The sequence below is a fragment of the Primulina eburnea genome, chromosome 12 (genome assembly GCF_022965805.1).
Source record: "Primulina eburnea isolate SZY01 chromosome 12, ASM2296580v1, whole genome shotgun sequence".
NCBI classification, from domain to species: domain Eukaryota; kingdom Viridiplantae; phylum Streptophyta; class Magnoliopsida; order Lamiales; family Gesneriaceae; genus Primulina; species Primulina eburnea.
This window is the reverse complement of record NC_133112.1, coordinates 13,301,163-13,318,825: the sequence shown is the minus strand read 5'-3', so window position 1 is coordinate 13,318,825 and position 17,663 is coordinate 13,301,163. Positions and strand designations below refer to the sequence as shown.

The 17,663-nt window shown below is 35.6% G+C and overlaps 1 long non-coding RNA gene across 1 annotated transcript; it reads right to left on the bottom strand.

Moving 5' to 3' along the window:
* Positions 1 to 6,762: 6,762 nt before the first annotated feature.
* Positions 6,763 to 7,582, bottom strand: LOC140806905 (uncharacterized). The gene is made up of 3 exons (XR_012112599.1): positions 7,464 to 7,582; positions 7,005 to 7,412; positions 6,763 to 6,934 (listed from the first exon to the last, which is right to left on the bottom strand). It is a non-coding gene; the product is annotated as an uncharacterized lncRNA (long non-coding RNA).
* Between the last annotated feature and the right edge of the window lie 10,081 nt (positions 7,583 to 17,663).

Below are 17,663 nucleotides of genomic sequence, written 5' to 3'. Positions count from 1 at the left end.
GGACCATTTGAGTGAAAGGGGATCGCATTCATAGTGTGTTTAGAAAATATACCTATTAATCTTAAAAGATTGATGTTGGCTCCAACTAAGGTGTAAACACCTTAGCTCTTGATGGATGACAATCTACAAGCCTCCTTTCTTCAAAATTAGGCCCACCACCAACTAGCTAGAACCCCTCTTATTTTGCACTAGAAAAATAAGAGGTTTTTTCAAAGAGAAGAGTAAGAATTCATCAACAATTGAAGAAAGAAAAATGAGGAGAATTCTTTTGAAGAAATTTCGGCCATTGTGTATCGTGAGGAGAGAAGGGGAGAACTTTCTTGGTCCTTGAAAAAGTGATAAAGGTGCATGAGCATGCCATGCAAATTTTTAATGAAAAAGGTGCCTCAAACCCTTCACCTCCCTAGAATGCTTTTTAAGTGGGCTTGTAACATTTACAAAGCCCATGGACTTTATTTAAATGTCTCAAACACTTTTGAGTCCATTTACAACTTTACTTGATATTACTCAAGTCCACTAGTTTAATAATTATATCTAATTGGGCTCTACAAGGCCCAATGTTATTTAATTAATCCAACACTTGAAGTAATTTAATTATTTGGACTTTACTAGGTCCACTAGTGTTAAATTAATTCAACACTCGAAATAATTTAATTTAGTCCATAATAATGTTGATGAAAATCACAATTTTCAAATACATTAGTCGTTTGACCAACTTTTAATTTAGGAACACTTCATCAAATTAAAAGTTACATCTCCTTATAGAAGTCATACTTCTATTTTATTTACGCTTATAAACTCCTTTATAAGCCGTTCAACACATTGAACTATTTTAACTTCTCAATGGGATCTATAAAGCTAGTACTTGTGTGGCCCTCAATGGTTCGCTGATACAACTAGCCGTGGGTTCATATCTCCTTGTGATTCGGACTAAACATGTCCTATATGAACATACCCCAATTGCTCCATGCTTAATTATCAACTCATTGATAACAAGAACGTCAGACTCAAGTCTGATAGTACCCAACCAATCATGTTAAACGCCTACCAGCATCGCTTACATGATTCCCTAGGTATCAAATGATAGTGCCTGCAAGAACCATTCAGTTATGGTTAGCATACAGTACGGTCCCTTCAACTCATATATCCCGACCGATTCGACAACCATTGGTATATCGAGAGTTGTCAATGAATCGATACTATGTGTCATGTCGTAGTTGCATCGATGGTATAATCTAAGAAACCCCTTTCTTAATTACCATCATACTCTGATAAGAGATTTCAAACTACATACACATGAGATCACATAAGATATCCATAGCCGAAGGTAAGCGGTGAATCCCCGACTACAATGCATCGACTCCTATATGTTTCGACAAAACTCCCCACCTTGCCACCTGATGTTCTCATGAGAGTCGGTAACAAGTCAAACTGCAATGCTAGAATATAGAGTCTCAATGTTGTCCCGGGTCATAAAGACTAAAGTTGTGCAACCATAAACTAGGACGTTTCCACTCAATAAGTGAGAACCACTTGGAAATTCTTTTATGGAGGGTTGTTCATTACACTCTACAAGGAGCACCTATCTGCATGTTTGGACATCACAATGTCCCCTACCAATGAAACATGGTACTCACATCGCAGATACTAGTCTCGAACTCGAGGGACCTATATCCTTCTTAGTGGCGGCTGAATCGACTAGGAACTGTTTAGAATATACAGTATTGCAAATATGAGTTTCATGATACTCATCATATGAGCATCTCATATTCTTTCTACTATTTGTATATTGAAGGACTTTATCTATGCAACTAGCATGGGTATGCAAATAAAGAAGTGGCAAAACAATAATTTCAAATATTATTAAAATAAAGACTGTTTATACATGGAGTTTCATTGTGAACACTCGGCCAACACTTTGCTCGACGTGCACCTAGTCTAACATTGAGATCCTCGACAGGGTTGGGACGTTAGCTTATCGTGTTGCTCTTCCGCCGAATCTGGCCGGAGTACACAATGTGTTCCACAACTCTATGCTGAGGAATTATATGGCGAATCCTTCGCATGTCTTAAACTTCGAACTGTTTCGGCTCACTCCGAACCTGTCTTATGAAGAAAGACAAGTGCAAATCTTAGACAGACAGGAAAAGAAGCTTCGGAACAAATTGGTTAGGCGGGTGAAGGTCAAATGGCTTAATCATTCGGAGGAGGAAGCTACATGGGAATTGCAGCCAGAAACGAGGAGTCGGTATTCCGAGTTATTCGGTAAGTTTGAATTTCGAGGACGAAATTTCTTTTAGGTGGGGAGAGTTGTAGAACTCGATAAATCAGACTACGTATAAGCCATGCATAATTACTATTATTTAAATTAAAATGATTTTTTTATGAATGAGGGTTTAAATTCATTTTTTTTAAAATTTGTTGAGTCATGATTATTTGTTTTAAAACGCAGAAGTTTAGTTTTATATTTGCAGTTAAATACGCGAGGCCGGACTAGAGTTGGAGTATTAAGATAAAATTTAATAATAAGAAAATATTCATAAATTTAATTTAAGCCAAAGAATAAATTATTTTTAATGTAAAAGAATGTTTAAGGATTTATTTAATTAATTGGAGTTAAGTAGTAAATAAGTTCTTTTATGTCCAATAATTAATTAAAATGTGTAACCAATTAGGATAAATTAATCTAGGCCTATTTTATTTAAAAATTGTAACTTAACATGTTAGTAATTTATTTTAAGACTTAGCCACTCATGCAAGAAAAATTACTATCCTAAATTAAGTTATTAATTCACTAAAATACATAATAAGTGTTTAAAACTTTAAGGAGTTAAAATTTAATAATTAAACAATATTTTACCCCATTTTGATACCAATTTTTGGCCACTTCCTTGAGCAAGTTAATTATGTTTGGCAACTCTCCATTTTTTATTCTTTTCCTTAACCCTTCATAGTAGAATAATTCATTAATGTTAAATCACCTATAATTAATAATTAAGAAATATCCTTACATTCATTTTGTTAAGAAATCTCGGCCATCACCTCCCTCAAATCTCCCTCAATCCCATAATATCATATCATTTCATATCTCCCAAACAACTAGGATGGAAAGATTTTTATTTGCCATTCAGAATTCCCATTTAATAAGTAAACTTACCCTTCCTTACCTAGCCTTCCTTCCCCTCCTCTCATTCCAAAATTCAGTAGACATTCAACACAAAAAATCGTGAGCTGCATCAAGAAAGAGAAGAGAGAAAGTAAGGGAAAAAAAACTCCGTCTCCGCTGTGCCGTGTTCGTCTTAATTTTTTGTTTTATTCAAACCAAATTTCCAAGCATGTTTATACGTTTTTATTCTCTTCAATCAAGTCATATATACACTTTTAAACCATATTATGTTCACGAAGCACAAAATCATCGAATTTGACAGCACCATTTTTCGAAAATAAAAAACCTGCACAGAATTTTGTCTCGGCCACTTCCTCCATGCTTCACGGGTTGGATTGTTTTTCGTGATTTCAGGATGTTGGTCGGTTACAGGCGCTCAAGGATGCATCTAGGCATGTTATAGAGTGTGTTAGGAAGGTGATGGTCAATTGGTTCAAGGCCATGCACTCAGGAATCAAGACTTGACAGCAACTTTCCCATAGTTGCAAGTTGAGGCTCGATTTTTGTGTTTGGATTGTCTAAGGTGTGTGTTCGAACCATGGTTGTTCTAGGGACTGTAGCCACGGTTAGAACCCTCCCTTATCATGTCTAGGACATTACCAAGATGGCATTTCAAGGCTTGGTTCATGGTCTCATCGAAACTTTAAACAAACAACACAAGTGCCACTTCGGTTTTCCATTTCTGATTTTTGTGTGAGTGGTTTCGGCTTTTGAGGTTTGGGTGGATCTTGGTTGGCCTTTATCCCTTAGCCATAGTTCACACAATACCTCATGATGTCTAGATCAAGCCATGGTCAATCCCATGACCACTGGAACGATGCGAGATAGCAAATAATTCGACACATCACACTACACGCAAGGTTGGTGCTCTCGGTTGGAGCTTGGAGTTGTTCTAGGTGTTTGCTTGGATTGTGGTTGGCCTAGTACCCTTGGCCATGGTTCAAGACACACCTTAGGACGTTGGGAACATACTCTGGTTGGTGGTTCAAGCCACACCTTAGGATGTTTGGAAGAGCCTCTGGTTGGTGGTTCAAGCCCCAATGGCCATTAACCTTGTAAACGAAGCGAAGCAAGCTCAGCTGCTGTCACTGAAATTTGACAGCAGCATGGTTGCGGTTCAGGAGGCTTGTGCAAGTTCTTGGTTGGCTTTTAGCCTATAGCCTTGGACAGGACAGTACCTCAATGAGTTAGGAAGATCATTTTTTTGGCCGTTCGTGATTTGGTTAAGTTTAGAAGTCGTACGAGAATTTACGGTGCAATGTGCCAAAGTGACTCTCGAAAGAGAGTTTCACGATTTTGGCCTCCATTAAAATTTTTCGTGTATTACAGCTCTAGGATTATGTTTTCCAGTATTTTAGGAGTATTTTAATCATGGCTAAACGATGGTTCAATGTTGGTTCGGGTTGGTACAAAGCCATGGTTGAATACTAAGAGTTTGTTGGGCTTAATTGTCTTGTTTTTAGTTCGATTATGAAGTGTTGGTCAAGTTAAGTTTACTTGCATGTTTATCATGTTAGAATTAGGTCGCAGCAAGCCTGGGAATGATCCAACTCATTCGGTAAAACAGGGTTATAATTATATTACGTGCATAAAATATAAAATGTTTATTTTTGAGATATATGCGATATGTCTTGTGGCCACCTTACGCTTATGGGATTGCTTCACCCGGTGACTTACGACCAGTTCACGATTATATATGGGTACATATATCTAGTCCAAGGGCTGTGATGATCTCTATCGCCCAGTATATTGTGGTTTAGTCTGATCAGACGTGCATGTTATGTTATGGGCCACTTGCGTTGAAACATTATCTCTACCAAAAAATTACGATATGATATGTTATGACAGAGCTCTATTGAGTAAAGCTTTTACGTATGATTTTCAGATAAGCACGTATTTATAATTATCCATGACACGATTTTCACCTTACGCTTTAAGATACGATATTTTATGTTACACGAAATTTTATGATATATTTACTTGTTATTCACGATATATGCATGCTGAGTCTTTAGACTCACTAGACTTGATTGTTGTAGATACTGATGAGGTCGAGACTGAGGGTGGGGACCAGTGAGCTAGCTTGGGTTAGCAGTAGTAGGAACCCGTGGACCTCACTTTTCATCATTTACTATTTATGCTCAAACTTAATTTTTACTTTCATGAATTATTTTTAAGTTGTGGTTTTGAAAACAATATTTACTTCCGCTGTTACTTGGAACATTAAATCTTTTTATCAGTTTATTTTATGAATGATGCATGTTATTTATTTAAAGAGAAAAATTTTAAATAATTCCACAAATTAACGTATACGAAACACGGGCAAGTACAGAAAGTATTTCCAGCGTAGCCCCTCCGATTCTTAAGTCAATCCTAAGATCCAATTTAAGTGTTAGAGAATAACAATGCTTGTGTAAGCGACAGGTGAATGTGTAAAACCATATAGCATACCTAATATTTATAGGGTGAGATCAGCTAGATAGTTTGTATGGAAAGAATTCCAGTAAGGCAAGTTTTTTAAAATACTATATTTGTGCTGATCTTATTATCTTATCTTTGGCAATTTATAGATTTGGAATGTGTCCCAACTTCTTTAGGATTATTTCCCTATCATTGAAGATTAGTCAATAGTTTTATATGGAATGAACTTCATTCACCAACATCCTAGTTTTTTTTTCGGTTTGGTACACTTGGAGATCGGCTGCTCAGTAACAATGTGCCCCGACGTGCGGACCTTGCTTTGAATGACTTTCCTGTGTAGAGAGAAATAAATCGGACCTTGACTTGGTTATTGGGCTTCTAATTTGGTCTTATTTGTATTCAATATAGTCCCATCATTATTTTTAATGGTCTTTGGGGCCATTCGAGATGGGCCAACTATGATTTGGGCATGGTCGAATTCAAGGGGATAACAATAATAGCTCTCCATTTTGGTCTAAAATACATATACAGTTTAGACCAAGTGCTTGCGTCCAACCCGAATACAAAGAGTAGCTCATTGGGTTCGTTTTTATTTTAAGTACCAATTTATTTGAAGTACCAATTATCTGAATTGAGTTGTTGAAATGGACGTCTTAAATCGAGAATCGAGTGCTTTATGCTTTTCACTAAGACTCGGGATTAGTGTTTGTTCAGAAGTATGTAGAACGTAGAAATGAATGAGAACGAAAGGTCAGGATCTCGATCCTCAAGAATCAAAACACCAATCTGCGTGATTTTTACATTTAACTGTTTGATATACACGTCAAAACCATGATCTTGCACATATTCATATTCCCGTGGCAAAGGTTCGGGTCCCCGCCTAAATATGCATCATCTGATTTTCTTTGATCGTGTTGGTGGGAATGCCCGGGGTTGGTGATCGGGCCCATAGTCCACCCCCAAGGGGTGATCAGGCCCATATTCCACCCTCAAGCTACCATACTTTCTACAAAGACTAAGTAGATATGGGCCTTAGGTTTCCCCTCCTCAAATTAACCCAGGGGATGTGTAAATATTATATTGTATCTCCTAGAGAACTTTCCCCCAACTCATACTCCACCTTTTTGTGATTAGGGGTTATTTTTAAATATTTAAAAATCGGGATTTTCCACCCACCTCTCTACCTCTAGTCGAGAGGCATATATATGTCCATGAGGCATTCTTGCACCAAATTCCATTAGGCCCGATGACCTAGAGTATGATGCAACACTTGAATTCTGATGTCGATCACAAGGTAGTGCGACATGCATCTGATCTAGAGATTGATGAGCAGATAGCTCTCGTATTCTTTCGAGTAAGTCATTTCTCGTTTCTATTGTAATTTTCTGATCATAATTTTGTTTCAAATTTTTTTTACCGTGCAAGTCCTATTCCACATTGGGGAGCGCACGTCACCATAGTTTGCGACTGTTCCTAGTCCCACCAAAGGGACATGGACGATCTGTGGGCTCGGCACACAGAGTTGATGCGGTAACTCAGCCTTCGAGATGAAGGCAGCCAAGGAGAAGGCATCTCTTTATGACGAGAGGAAGATCGGGAGAAAGTTTTCTTGGCTAAGCGGGAGAAGGCACAGATGGTCTCGAATAATCTTAGCTTGGAGAGCTATTTGCAGAACCAATGATAGGAGGCCGAGGCACTCTAGATAAGAAAGAAAGTAGAATTCATCAACTCGGTAGAATTCGAGGCCCTCTGTACAAATAAGGCATTGGAGCGATTTTAGTTGGGCTTCCAGGGCTGTGTGACCCAGCTCTGAGCCAACGGCTATCTTTCCATAGAACCTAAGGGATGAAGTCAACAGCTCCGAGCCAACGGCTACTCGGATGTCGAGCATCTCTATCCTTTCATGGACTCAGATAAGGCCTTAAACGATCTTCCCGAAGAAAGGAAAGTAGACGAGAAGGAGGAAGCTGAAGAGGAGATCGGCGAGGAGCCGTAATTTGTTTTTGTAGTTGTAATAATTGGGCTTGCACATTTAATGAAATGTTTCTTTTATCGTTGAGCTGTTATATATATATATGATATTTAGGTGATTGATTTGATTGTAAAGTTCCTTTTATAGACTAACCTCTCTACATTATAAATAGAGTTGTTTGGTTGTAATAAGAGACTAGTTTTTCTCTCATTCTCTCTACTAAATTTATAACACGTTATCAGCACGAGTGCTCTTCAAAGATTAATGAGGGAATATCAAGACGTTTGTCTAGCCGATAGTGGTACAACACACACCATCCTTAAAAGCAAAAGGTATTTTTTAGAATTAACATTAGCTGAAAATAATGTTATAACAATATCGGGTGCATCAAAAATTATTGAAGGCCATGGAAAGGCAAAATTCATTTTACCAAATGAGACAAGCCTATATATTGAAAATGCTCTATATGCTAGCAAATCCAATAGAAATTTGCTTAGCTTTAAAGATATCCGCCGAAATGGATATCATATCGAAACATTGAATGCAAACAATGTTGAATACCTTTGTATTACATCTATTATATGCGGCCAGAAGCAAATAAAAGAAAGATTACGTGCACTCTCCTCTGGAATGTATTGCACAATAATTAAAGCAATTGAGGCAAATACAGTCACAAACATGAAGTTTGTTGACAAGAAAATTTTCATATTATGGCACGACCGACTTGGTCACCCTGGGAGTTCAATGATGCAAAGAATAATAAATAATACTCGTGGACATCCCCTAAAGAACCAAAAGATTATTTTAAATAATGAGTTTTCATGTGTGGCCTGTTCACAAGGCAAACTCATTATAAGACCTTCCCCAACGAAGGTTGATATTGAAATTCCAACATTCTTGGAAAGAATTCATGGGGATATTTGTGGGCCTATACACCCATCATGTGGACCATTTCGATACTTCATGGTATTAATTGATGCCTCAACTAGGTGGTCACATGTTAGTTTGCTTGCAACTCGAAATATAGCTTTTTCAAAGCTACTTGGTCAAATTATTAAATTACGAGCTCAATTCCCTGATCACCCAATCAAGACAATTCGTCTTGATAATGCTGCTGAATTCAAATCACAAGCATTTGATGATTTTTGTATATCAATTGGGATCTCAGTTGAGCATTCAGTTGCTCATGTTCATACACAGAACGGTCTTGCAGAATCATTTATTAAAAGATTGCAATTAATTGCAAGACCGCTACTCATGAAAACAAAACTACCATCTTCAGCTTGGGGTCATGCTATCATACACGCTGCATCACTGATTCGTGTAAGACCAACTAACTACCACCAATACTCACCTTTGCAGCTTGTGTATGGTCGAGAACCTGAAGTTTCTCACATTAGAGTATTTGGTTGTGCGGTACAAGTACCCATCCCACCTACACAACGGACCAAAATGGGTCCACAACGTAGACTTGGAATTTATATGGGATATGACTCACCTTCTATCATTAGATATTTGGAGCCATTAACAGGCGACTTGTTTACCGCAAGATTTGCAGACTGTCATTTTGATGAAAGTGATTTTCCAACACTGGGAAGAGCAAAATTGTATCCAGAAGAACAACGAAAAATTTGTTGGAATGAGAAAACATTAGCACATTATGATCCCCGAAACAATCAATGTGATCAAGAAGTTGGAAGGATCATTCACTTGCAAAGAATTGCTAATGAATTGCCCGATGCTTTTGTTAATACAAAAAATGTAACAAAGCCACACATACAAGTGGAGAATACTCCAGTGAAGATCGATGTCCCTACAGGACCATCTAATACTTCACCCGCAAATGAATCTAAAATACGCCAGAAACGTGGTCGACCGATTGGTTCGAAGGATATAGTACCTAGGAAAAGAAAGGTGCAAGAAAAGCAAGAATTGAAAGCTCCAGAAGAAGCAACCTTACATGATACAACAAGAAAAATAAATGAAACAGATGTGGATAACGTGATTCAGGGAGAACCAGAATCACATGAAAATACCGAGACTTCAACAAATTATTTGATATCTCGTAAAATATGGGATCGGAGAAAAACAAACATTGACAATGTTTTCACTCTTAATGTGGTCCTTGATATCACGCAAGGTGTTAATGACCCCGAACCACAATCTGTTAAAGATTGTCAACAAAGAAATGACTGGCCAAAATGGAAGGAAGCTATACAAGCTGAATTAGATTCTTTAGAAAAACGTAAAGTGTTTGGACCCGTAGTTCAAACACCTAAAAATGTAGTCCCTGTAGGATACAAATGGGTGTTTGTACGAAAAAGGAATGAAAATGATGAAATTGTAAGATACAAAGCCAGACTCGTTGCTCAAGGTTTTTCTCAAAGACCTGGAATCGACTATGAGGAAACATACTCACCTGTGATGGATGCCACCACTTTTAGATTTTTGATTAGCTTGGCTGTATCAGAAAATTTGGACATGCGACTAATGGATGTGGTCACTGCATATCTATATGGATCACTTGATAACGACATATACATGAAAATCCCTGAAGGATTTAAACCACCAGAAGCAAGTGATACAACCCCCAAGACCATGTTCTCAATAAAATTACAAAAATCATTATATGGATTAAAACAATCTGGACGCATGTGGTACAATCGTCTTAGCAAGTTTCTACTACAAGAAGGTTATACAAATGATGTTATTTGCCCATGTATTTTTACAAAAAGAACGGATGAGGGTTTTGCAATCGTGGCAGTATATGTCGATGATTTAAATCTTATAGGAACTCCCGAAGAGCTCACCAAAACTGCCAATTATTTAAAAAGTGAATTTGAGATGAAAGACTTGGGAAAGACAAAGTTCTGTCTTGGATTGCAAATTGAACATTTATCCGAAGGAATGTTTGTTCATCAATCTTCATACACAGAAAAGATATTAAAACGCTTTTACATGGACAAAGCACACCCATTACCATCACCAATGGTCGTCCGATCACTCGACACTAATAAAGATCCTTTCCGTCCACTTGAACATGGAGAAAAAATCATTGGTCCTGAAGTACCATATCTTAGTGCAATTGGTGCATTGTCATATCTTGCAAATTGCACTCGACCAGATATAGCATTCTCTGTTAATCTCCTAGCAAGATATAGTTCCTCTCCAACCCGAAGACATTGGAATGGTGTGAAACACATATTTCGTTACCTTCGTGGTACAACTAACATGGGATTGTTTTATTCGAAAAAATCAGATTTATCTTTAATAGGATATGCAGATGCAGGCTATCTTTCAGATCCACATAAAGCCAAATCCCAAACAGGTTATGTGTTTACACGAGGGGGCACTGCTATTTCATGGAAGTCGACAAAGCAAACTTTAACAGCGACATCATCTAATCACTCTGAGATCATTGCAATGCATGAAGCAAGCCGAGAATGTATGTGGTTGAGGTCCGTAACCCAACATATTCAAGAATCATGCGGGTTACCAACAATGAAAGATAGCCCGACGACTATATTTGAAGATAATACTGCTTGCATCGCACAACTAAAAGGAGGATATATCAAAGGTGATCGAACGAAACATATTTCGCCAAAGTTTTTCTACACACACGAACTTCAGAAGAAAGGTGATATTGATGTACAACAAATTCGTTCTAGTGACAATGTAGCTGATTTATTCACAAAAGCGTTACCAACATCAACATTCAAGAAATTGGTGTACAAGATAGGGATGCATCAATTAACAGATCTTCGATGATTGAAATCAGGGGGAGTGTTAGTTGTTGTACTCTTTTTCCTTCGTTCAGGTTTTTCCCACTGGGTTTTACTGACAAGGTTTTAACGAGGCAACACTGGATTCTCCATCAATCATCTAAGGGGGAGTGTTATATATATATATGATATTTAGGTGATTGATTTGATTGTAAAGTTCCTTTTATAGACTAACCTCTCTACATTATAAATAGAGTTGTTTGGTTGTAATAAGAGACTAGTTTTTCTCTCATTCTCTCTACTAAATTTATAACATGAGCATTATATTTCTCAAGAAAATAATATGCCAACGTTAACCAAGTAGGATAACCACCCAAGTGACAGCTTGAGTAAAACACATCATATGTGGAATTTTGTTAGTGTATATGTGTGTAAAGTCCAAAAAATAAGAAAACTTAATCCAAGTGCATGCAAATCTAAGAAAATGGAAAATGACCAATTAAATGACTTTAATGGCATGAATTAATTGTGACATGCATGATTTCATGTTAAAAATAGGATTTTATTATTAGAATGTATAAAACTGTATTTTTAAAGGTTATTCGAGTTGCGATTGAGAAACAGAGACCAAAGGCTGAAACAGAGAAATATTTTATTAAATAATTTTTTTCAATTATTTAAAATAAGGTTGATGCTATATGATATTTTTGGAAATGATGTATTTTGAGGTGATTTTATGAGACGTACCGTATTTTTGAACTGATGAATTTTGCGGAAGAAAAAAAATTATCTTAAATGAAGAACAATTTATCAAAATACACTCATAAGTAAAATGCTTGAACCAATATTTGAAATGTAAACAAACTTGCCACAAGTACTTGTTTAAACCAACATAAAGTAATTCGTAAATCAGAGTAAAAGAGTTCAACATGCATAAAAAAATATCTTGAAACTTAAGCGGTCCTCGGGTTAGACCACCGCACAGTCCGAGGCAGTTCACTGATCCCCGCCTCTTGTCTCCTCAAACTCGTCCTCACCTGCATCGATCAAGTCTAGCGAGTCTAAAGACTCAACATGTATAACTTGGAACTGAAAGGGGATCGGTTACGGTGACCGGAAGCGCAACGGAAGTTTAAAAATTTTAATTTTCATCAAGAAATTTCGGCCACCTAGTGAAAGTGTGTAGCAAATACAATAAAACACAAAATGACATTCATAGTGTGTTATGAAATGTACCTATCAATCACAAGGATTGATGTATGGCTCCAACTAAGGTGTAAACACCTTAGCTCTTCAATGGTAGAAATTATCTACAAGCTCTCCTTGTTCTTGAATCTTTCCTTCAAATTAGGCCCACCACCAACTAGCTAGAACCACTCTAATTTTGCACTAGAAAAATTAGAGCATTTTTCTTTGAGAAGTGTAGTGTTTCTTCAACAATTGAAGAACAAAAAAATTGGAGAGGATGAATAGTATTTTCGGCCACTATTCATGCTAGGAGAGAAGGAGAGACATTTTTTTGGTTGTGGGAAAAGTTAAAGTAAAAAAGTTGCATGCCAAGCTTTGGTTATACAAAAAGTTGTCTCCCAACCTTTCACATCCCTTGCATGCCTTTCTATTTGGGTTTGTAACAATTACAAAGCCTATGGGCTTTTATTTAAATGTCCCAAACACATTTGAGACCATTTAACCATTGCTTGATTTTACTCATGCCCACTAGTCTAATAATTATTTTTAATTGGGCTCTACAAGACCCAATATTGTTTAATTAATTCAACACTTGAATTAATTTAATTATTTGGACTCTACTAGGCCCACTAGTGTTTAATTAGTTCAACACTTGAATTAATTTAATTTAGTCCATAATAATGTTTATGAAAATCACAATTTTCAAATACATTATTTGTTTGGCCAACTTTTAATTTAGAAACACTTACATAAATTAAAATTTACATTTCTCTCATAGAAGTCATACTTCTATTTTTCCTTTATGCTTATAAACTCATTTATAAGCCGTTCAACACATTGAACTAATTTCTCCATTATAGAAGTCATACTTCTAATTTTTCTTTACGCTTATAAACTCCTTTATAAGCCGTTCAACACATTGAACTATTTCTCTTCTCAACGGGATCTAGAAAGCTAGTACTTGTGTGGCCCTCAATGGTTCACTGATACAACTAGCCGTGGGTTCACATATCTATGTGATTCGGACTAAACATGTCCTTATATGAGCATACCCCAATTGCTCCATTCTTACTTATCAACTCCTTGATAACAAGAACGTGAGAACTCAAGTCTGATAGTACCCAACCAATCATGTTAAACGCCTAGCAGCATCGCTTACATGATTCCCTAGGTATCAAATGATAGTGCCTACAAGAACCATTCAATTATGGTTAGCGTACAGTACGGTCCCTTCAACTCATATATCCCGACCGATTCGACAACCATTGGTTTATCGAGAATTGTCAATGAATCGATACTATGTGTCATGTCGTAGTTGCATCGATGGTGTAATCTATGAAACCCCTTTCATAATTACAACCATACTCTGATGAGAGATTTCAACCAACATACACATGATAACACATAGGATATCCATACCCGAAGGTAAGCGGTGAATCCCCGACTACAATGTGATAAACATAAAAATTGTACATTAATTAAATGTTTTATAATATAAATATATAGTTTTTGTTTTATTAAATTTTTAAATATTATATGTTTTATAATAAATTTTATAAAATATAAGTTGTTGTGTAATTATAAGTTTTTACTATTTTTACAGGTTCGATAAAACAAGAATAACCTTGGCGTTGCAAATGGGATTAAGATGATTCTTGGACCTGTAGAAAGTTGATGTTAATATCTACAATATTGATGGCAAGCATGAGATAAAAATCCTCTCACAATTGGGATCAAATTAAGCAACAATTAAAGTTACCGAAGGAGTGGCAGTTTTACCATGCTCTAGTATTTTGACCATATCTCTCAAACTACTTGGTCAAATATTCTGAAAAAAATACCACAACTAGACAACTCAATTATCCACATGTTTCATTTTATGTGAAGAAGAAAATTCGGAGAAGATGCTTGTCAAAAGTGATGTGCAATATAATATTAATTTCTTGGAACACCAATGAAGACTTATGTGTAAAAAATAATATTTTATTTGTGGTTGTCTCCCCAAATTTGGCTATAAATAGGGGTGCATTGTAATGTATTGAGATATCCCTCATTCTATGAACAAATCTTTGAGTTCATAATATTTCTCTCTATATTTTTCTTTTATTTCTTCATTTAAATATAATTAGCATGATAATTTCATATTCAAAGTTTTACACTTTGAATAATGAATAGCTAACTTCCTAAAGTTGAGATGATAAGGTGAAGCTCTTGGCATGATAATAAGGTTATTATAAGGTAAGAATCTATGTTTTATATTATTTAATCATTATTTATTGTTTATGTTATATTTATTTCTTTAAGCATTTTTATACCCTACTTATAAGTGGGAGTTTTGATTTATTGTTGCTATATGTTACACTAAATTCTTGGAACCATTTAAATGTTAGTTTGGTATTACCAACCATTTAAAATGGATGCCTTGAGTTATTATATATAAATATATTATAATATTAAATTCTTGGAACCATTTAAATGTTAGTTTGGTTTTACCAACCATTTAACTTGGATTCCTTGATTTATTATATATGAATATATTATAGTATTAATTTATTGGTACCATTTAAATGTTTGTTTGGTTTTACCAACCATTTAAAGTGGGAACCTTGATTTAGTGTTTACAAATATATATAGCACAATAAATACTTGACCACATTTATAAGTTTTGGTATATATTATGTACTTATAAGATTATAATTTATAACATAATATAAATATGATTATTTAATATATTGGAACCATTTTATTAAGTGGATTTCAATATTGTTCGTTAATGTTAACTTTATTAAAATACCAAGAGTGGATCCTTTAATCTCAACTACTTAAATTTAAATTTGAACAATTAAAATTTATCCATTAAAGATTCAATTAAAATTAAAAAGAAACAAAAACAAAAACAAAAAGACATTGTAGTGGACTTGTAATTACCTTAGCTTCCCTGTGGATACGATATTCGGACTCACCGAATTATACTACTTGTGGACAACCTGCTCTTGGGAGTGCAACAATCAAAGTCGCAACAAGTTTTTGGCGCCGTTGCCGGGGAAGTATAATTTAATTTCAAGTCTATTTAATATTGTTTAAAGTTTATTTTTCTTTTTATTGCTTTTGTGTGTTTTTTTTTTCTTTTTGTTTTGCATTTGCATGAGCATTTGGTCACGTACACTTAGTGGTCGACTCATTCGAAATAACCCTTTATTTTTACAAAACATGGCGGAAGAACCCATCCAAGAAAATGAAGATGAAATTCAATCTCAACATGATCATGATAGACGAAGAACACTTAGAGATCACATGAATCCTACACGTACTAGTGCACCTTCATGTCTAGTTTTTCCCCCTGATGCATCTCATTTCAATTTTAAGCCTGGTATTATCCAACTTTTACCCAACTTTCATGGCTTAGATTCTGAAAATCCATACATGCATTTACGAGAGTTTGAAGAAGTGTGCAACACATATAATGATCTAAATTGTAGCATGAACACCATTCGCCTTAAGCTTTTTCCTTTTTCTTTAAAAGATAAAGCTAAAACTTGGCTACAAAATCTTAGATCGGGATCCATTCGAACTTGGGATGAATTGCAACAACAATTTTTGAAAAAGTTTTTTCCATCTCATAGAACAAATTCTTTCAAAAGGCAAATCATCACTTTCACTCAAAAACAAGGAGAAACTTTTTATCAGTGTTGGGATAGATACAAAGAATTGCTTAATCTTTGTCCACATCATGGTTTTGAAATTTGGAGAGTTGTTTCTCAATTTTATGAAGGCTTAACACCTAAAGATAGGCAAATGGTTGAATTTATGTGTAATGGAACATTTGAAGATAAAGATCCGAACGAGGCAATTGAGTATCTCGATTCATTAGCTGAAAATGCTCAAAATTGGGACACTATAGGTACAATCGAACCATCAAACAAGATTCAATCTCCTACATCTGGTGGAGGTATGTACACTCTCAAAGATGAACATGATCTTCAAGCTAGATTTACCTCTTTGGCAAGAAAAGTTGAGGCACTTGAATTGAAAAAGAATGGTCAATTAAAATCTGTTCAAGAAATTGTGTGTCACATCTGTGATACAAGTGATCATTTTACAAAAGATTGTCCCACTTTGCCCTCTTTTAAAGAATGTCTCCATGAGCAAGCCAATGTTTTGAACAATTTCAAAAGGCCAAATTTTGAACCATTTTCTCAAAATTACAATCCAGGTTGGCGAAATCATCCAAATTTTAGTTGGAGGAATGATAATGCTGCACAATTTCCGCAACCACATTTTCAAAATCAACAAAATTTTCAAAATTATGCACCTTATGTTCCTCCGCCGAAAAGAAATTTGGAAGATACATTGAATTCTTTCATTGCAAAGCAAGAGTCTATCAATACTCAAACTGCTCAAACCATGACAGACTTGAAAGATACTCTTGCTAAATTTGCATCTGCACTTAATGTTCATGAAAAAGGTAAATTTCCTTCACAACCTCTGCCTAATCCCAAGGATCATCATACACAAATTGGAACTTCTGGAACTCAACCGATGGATCAGGTAAAATCTGTTATTACCCTTCGAAGTGGTAAGGTTGTGGAAAAATCCATTCTTGAACCTTGTGAAGATGATGATAAATCAACTCCAAAGGGTAAGGAAGTGGAACCCATAACTTGCGAAGAGGAGGTTCAACAGACAGTGTCACCACCATTCCCTCATGCATTGAAAAATACAAAAAAATCAAATTTGAATTCTGATATATATGATATTTTTAAACAAGTAAAAGTTAATATTCCTTTATTAGATGCAATAAAACAGGTACCATCATATGCCAAATTTTTGAAAGACTTGTGCACTGTGAAAAGAAAATTGAATGTGAAAAAGAAAGCATTTTTAGCCGAACAAGTAAGTGCAATCATTCAAAATAATAATGCTTTGAAATACAAAGACCCTGGTTGTCCTACTATTTCGTGTATTATTGGAGAACGAAAGATTAAAAAAGCCTTGCTTGACCTTGGAGCTAGTGTGAATTTACTTCCATATTCAGTTTATCAAGAACTCAATCTAGGCGAGTTAAAACCTACTTCGGTAACACTTTTACTTGCTGATAGATCTGTTAAAGTGCCAAGAGGTATGGTAGAAGACGTGTTGGTCCAAGTTGATAACTTTGTATATCCTGTCGATTTCATAGTTTTAGATACACAAC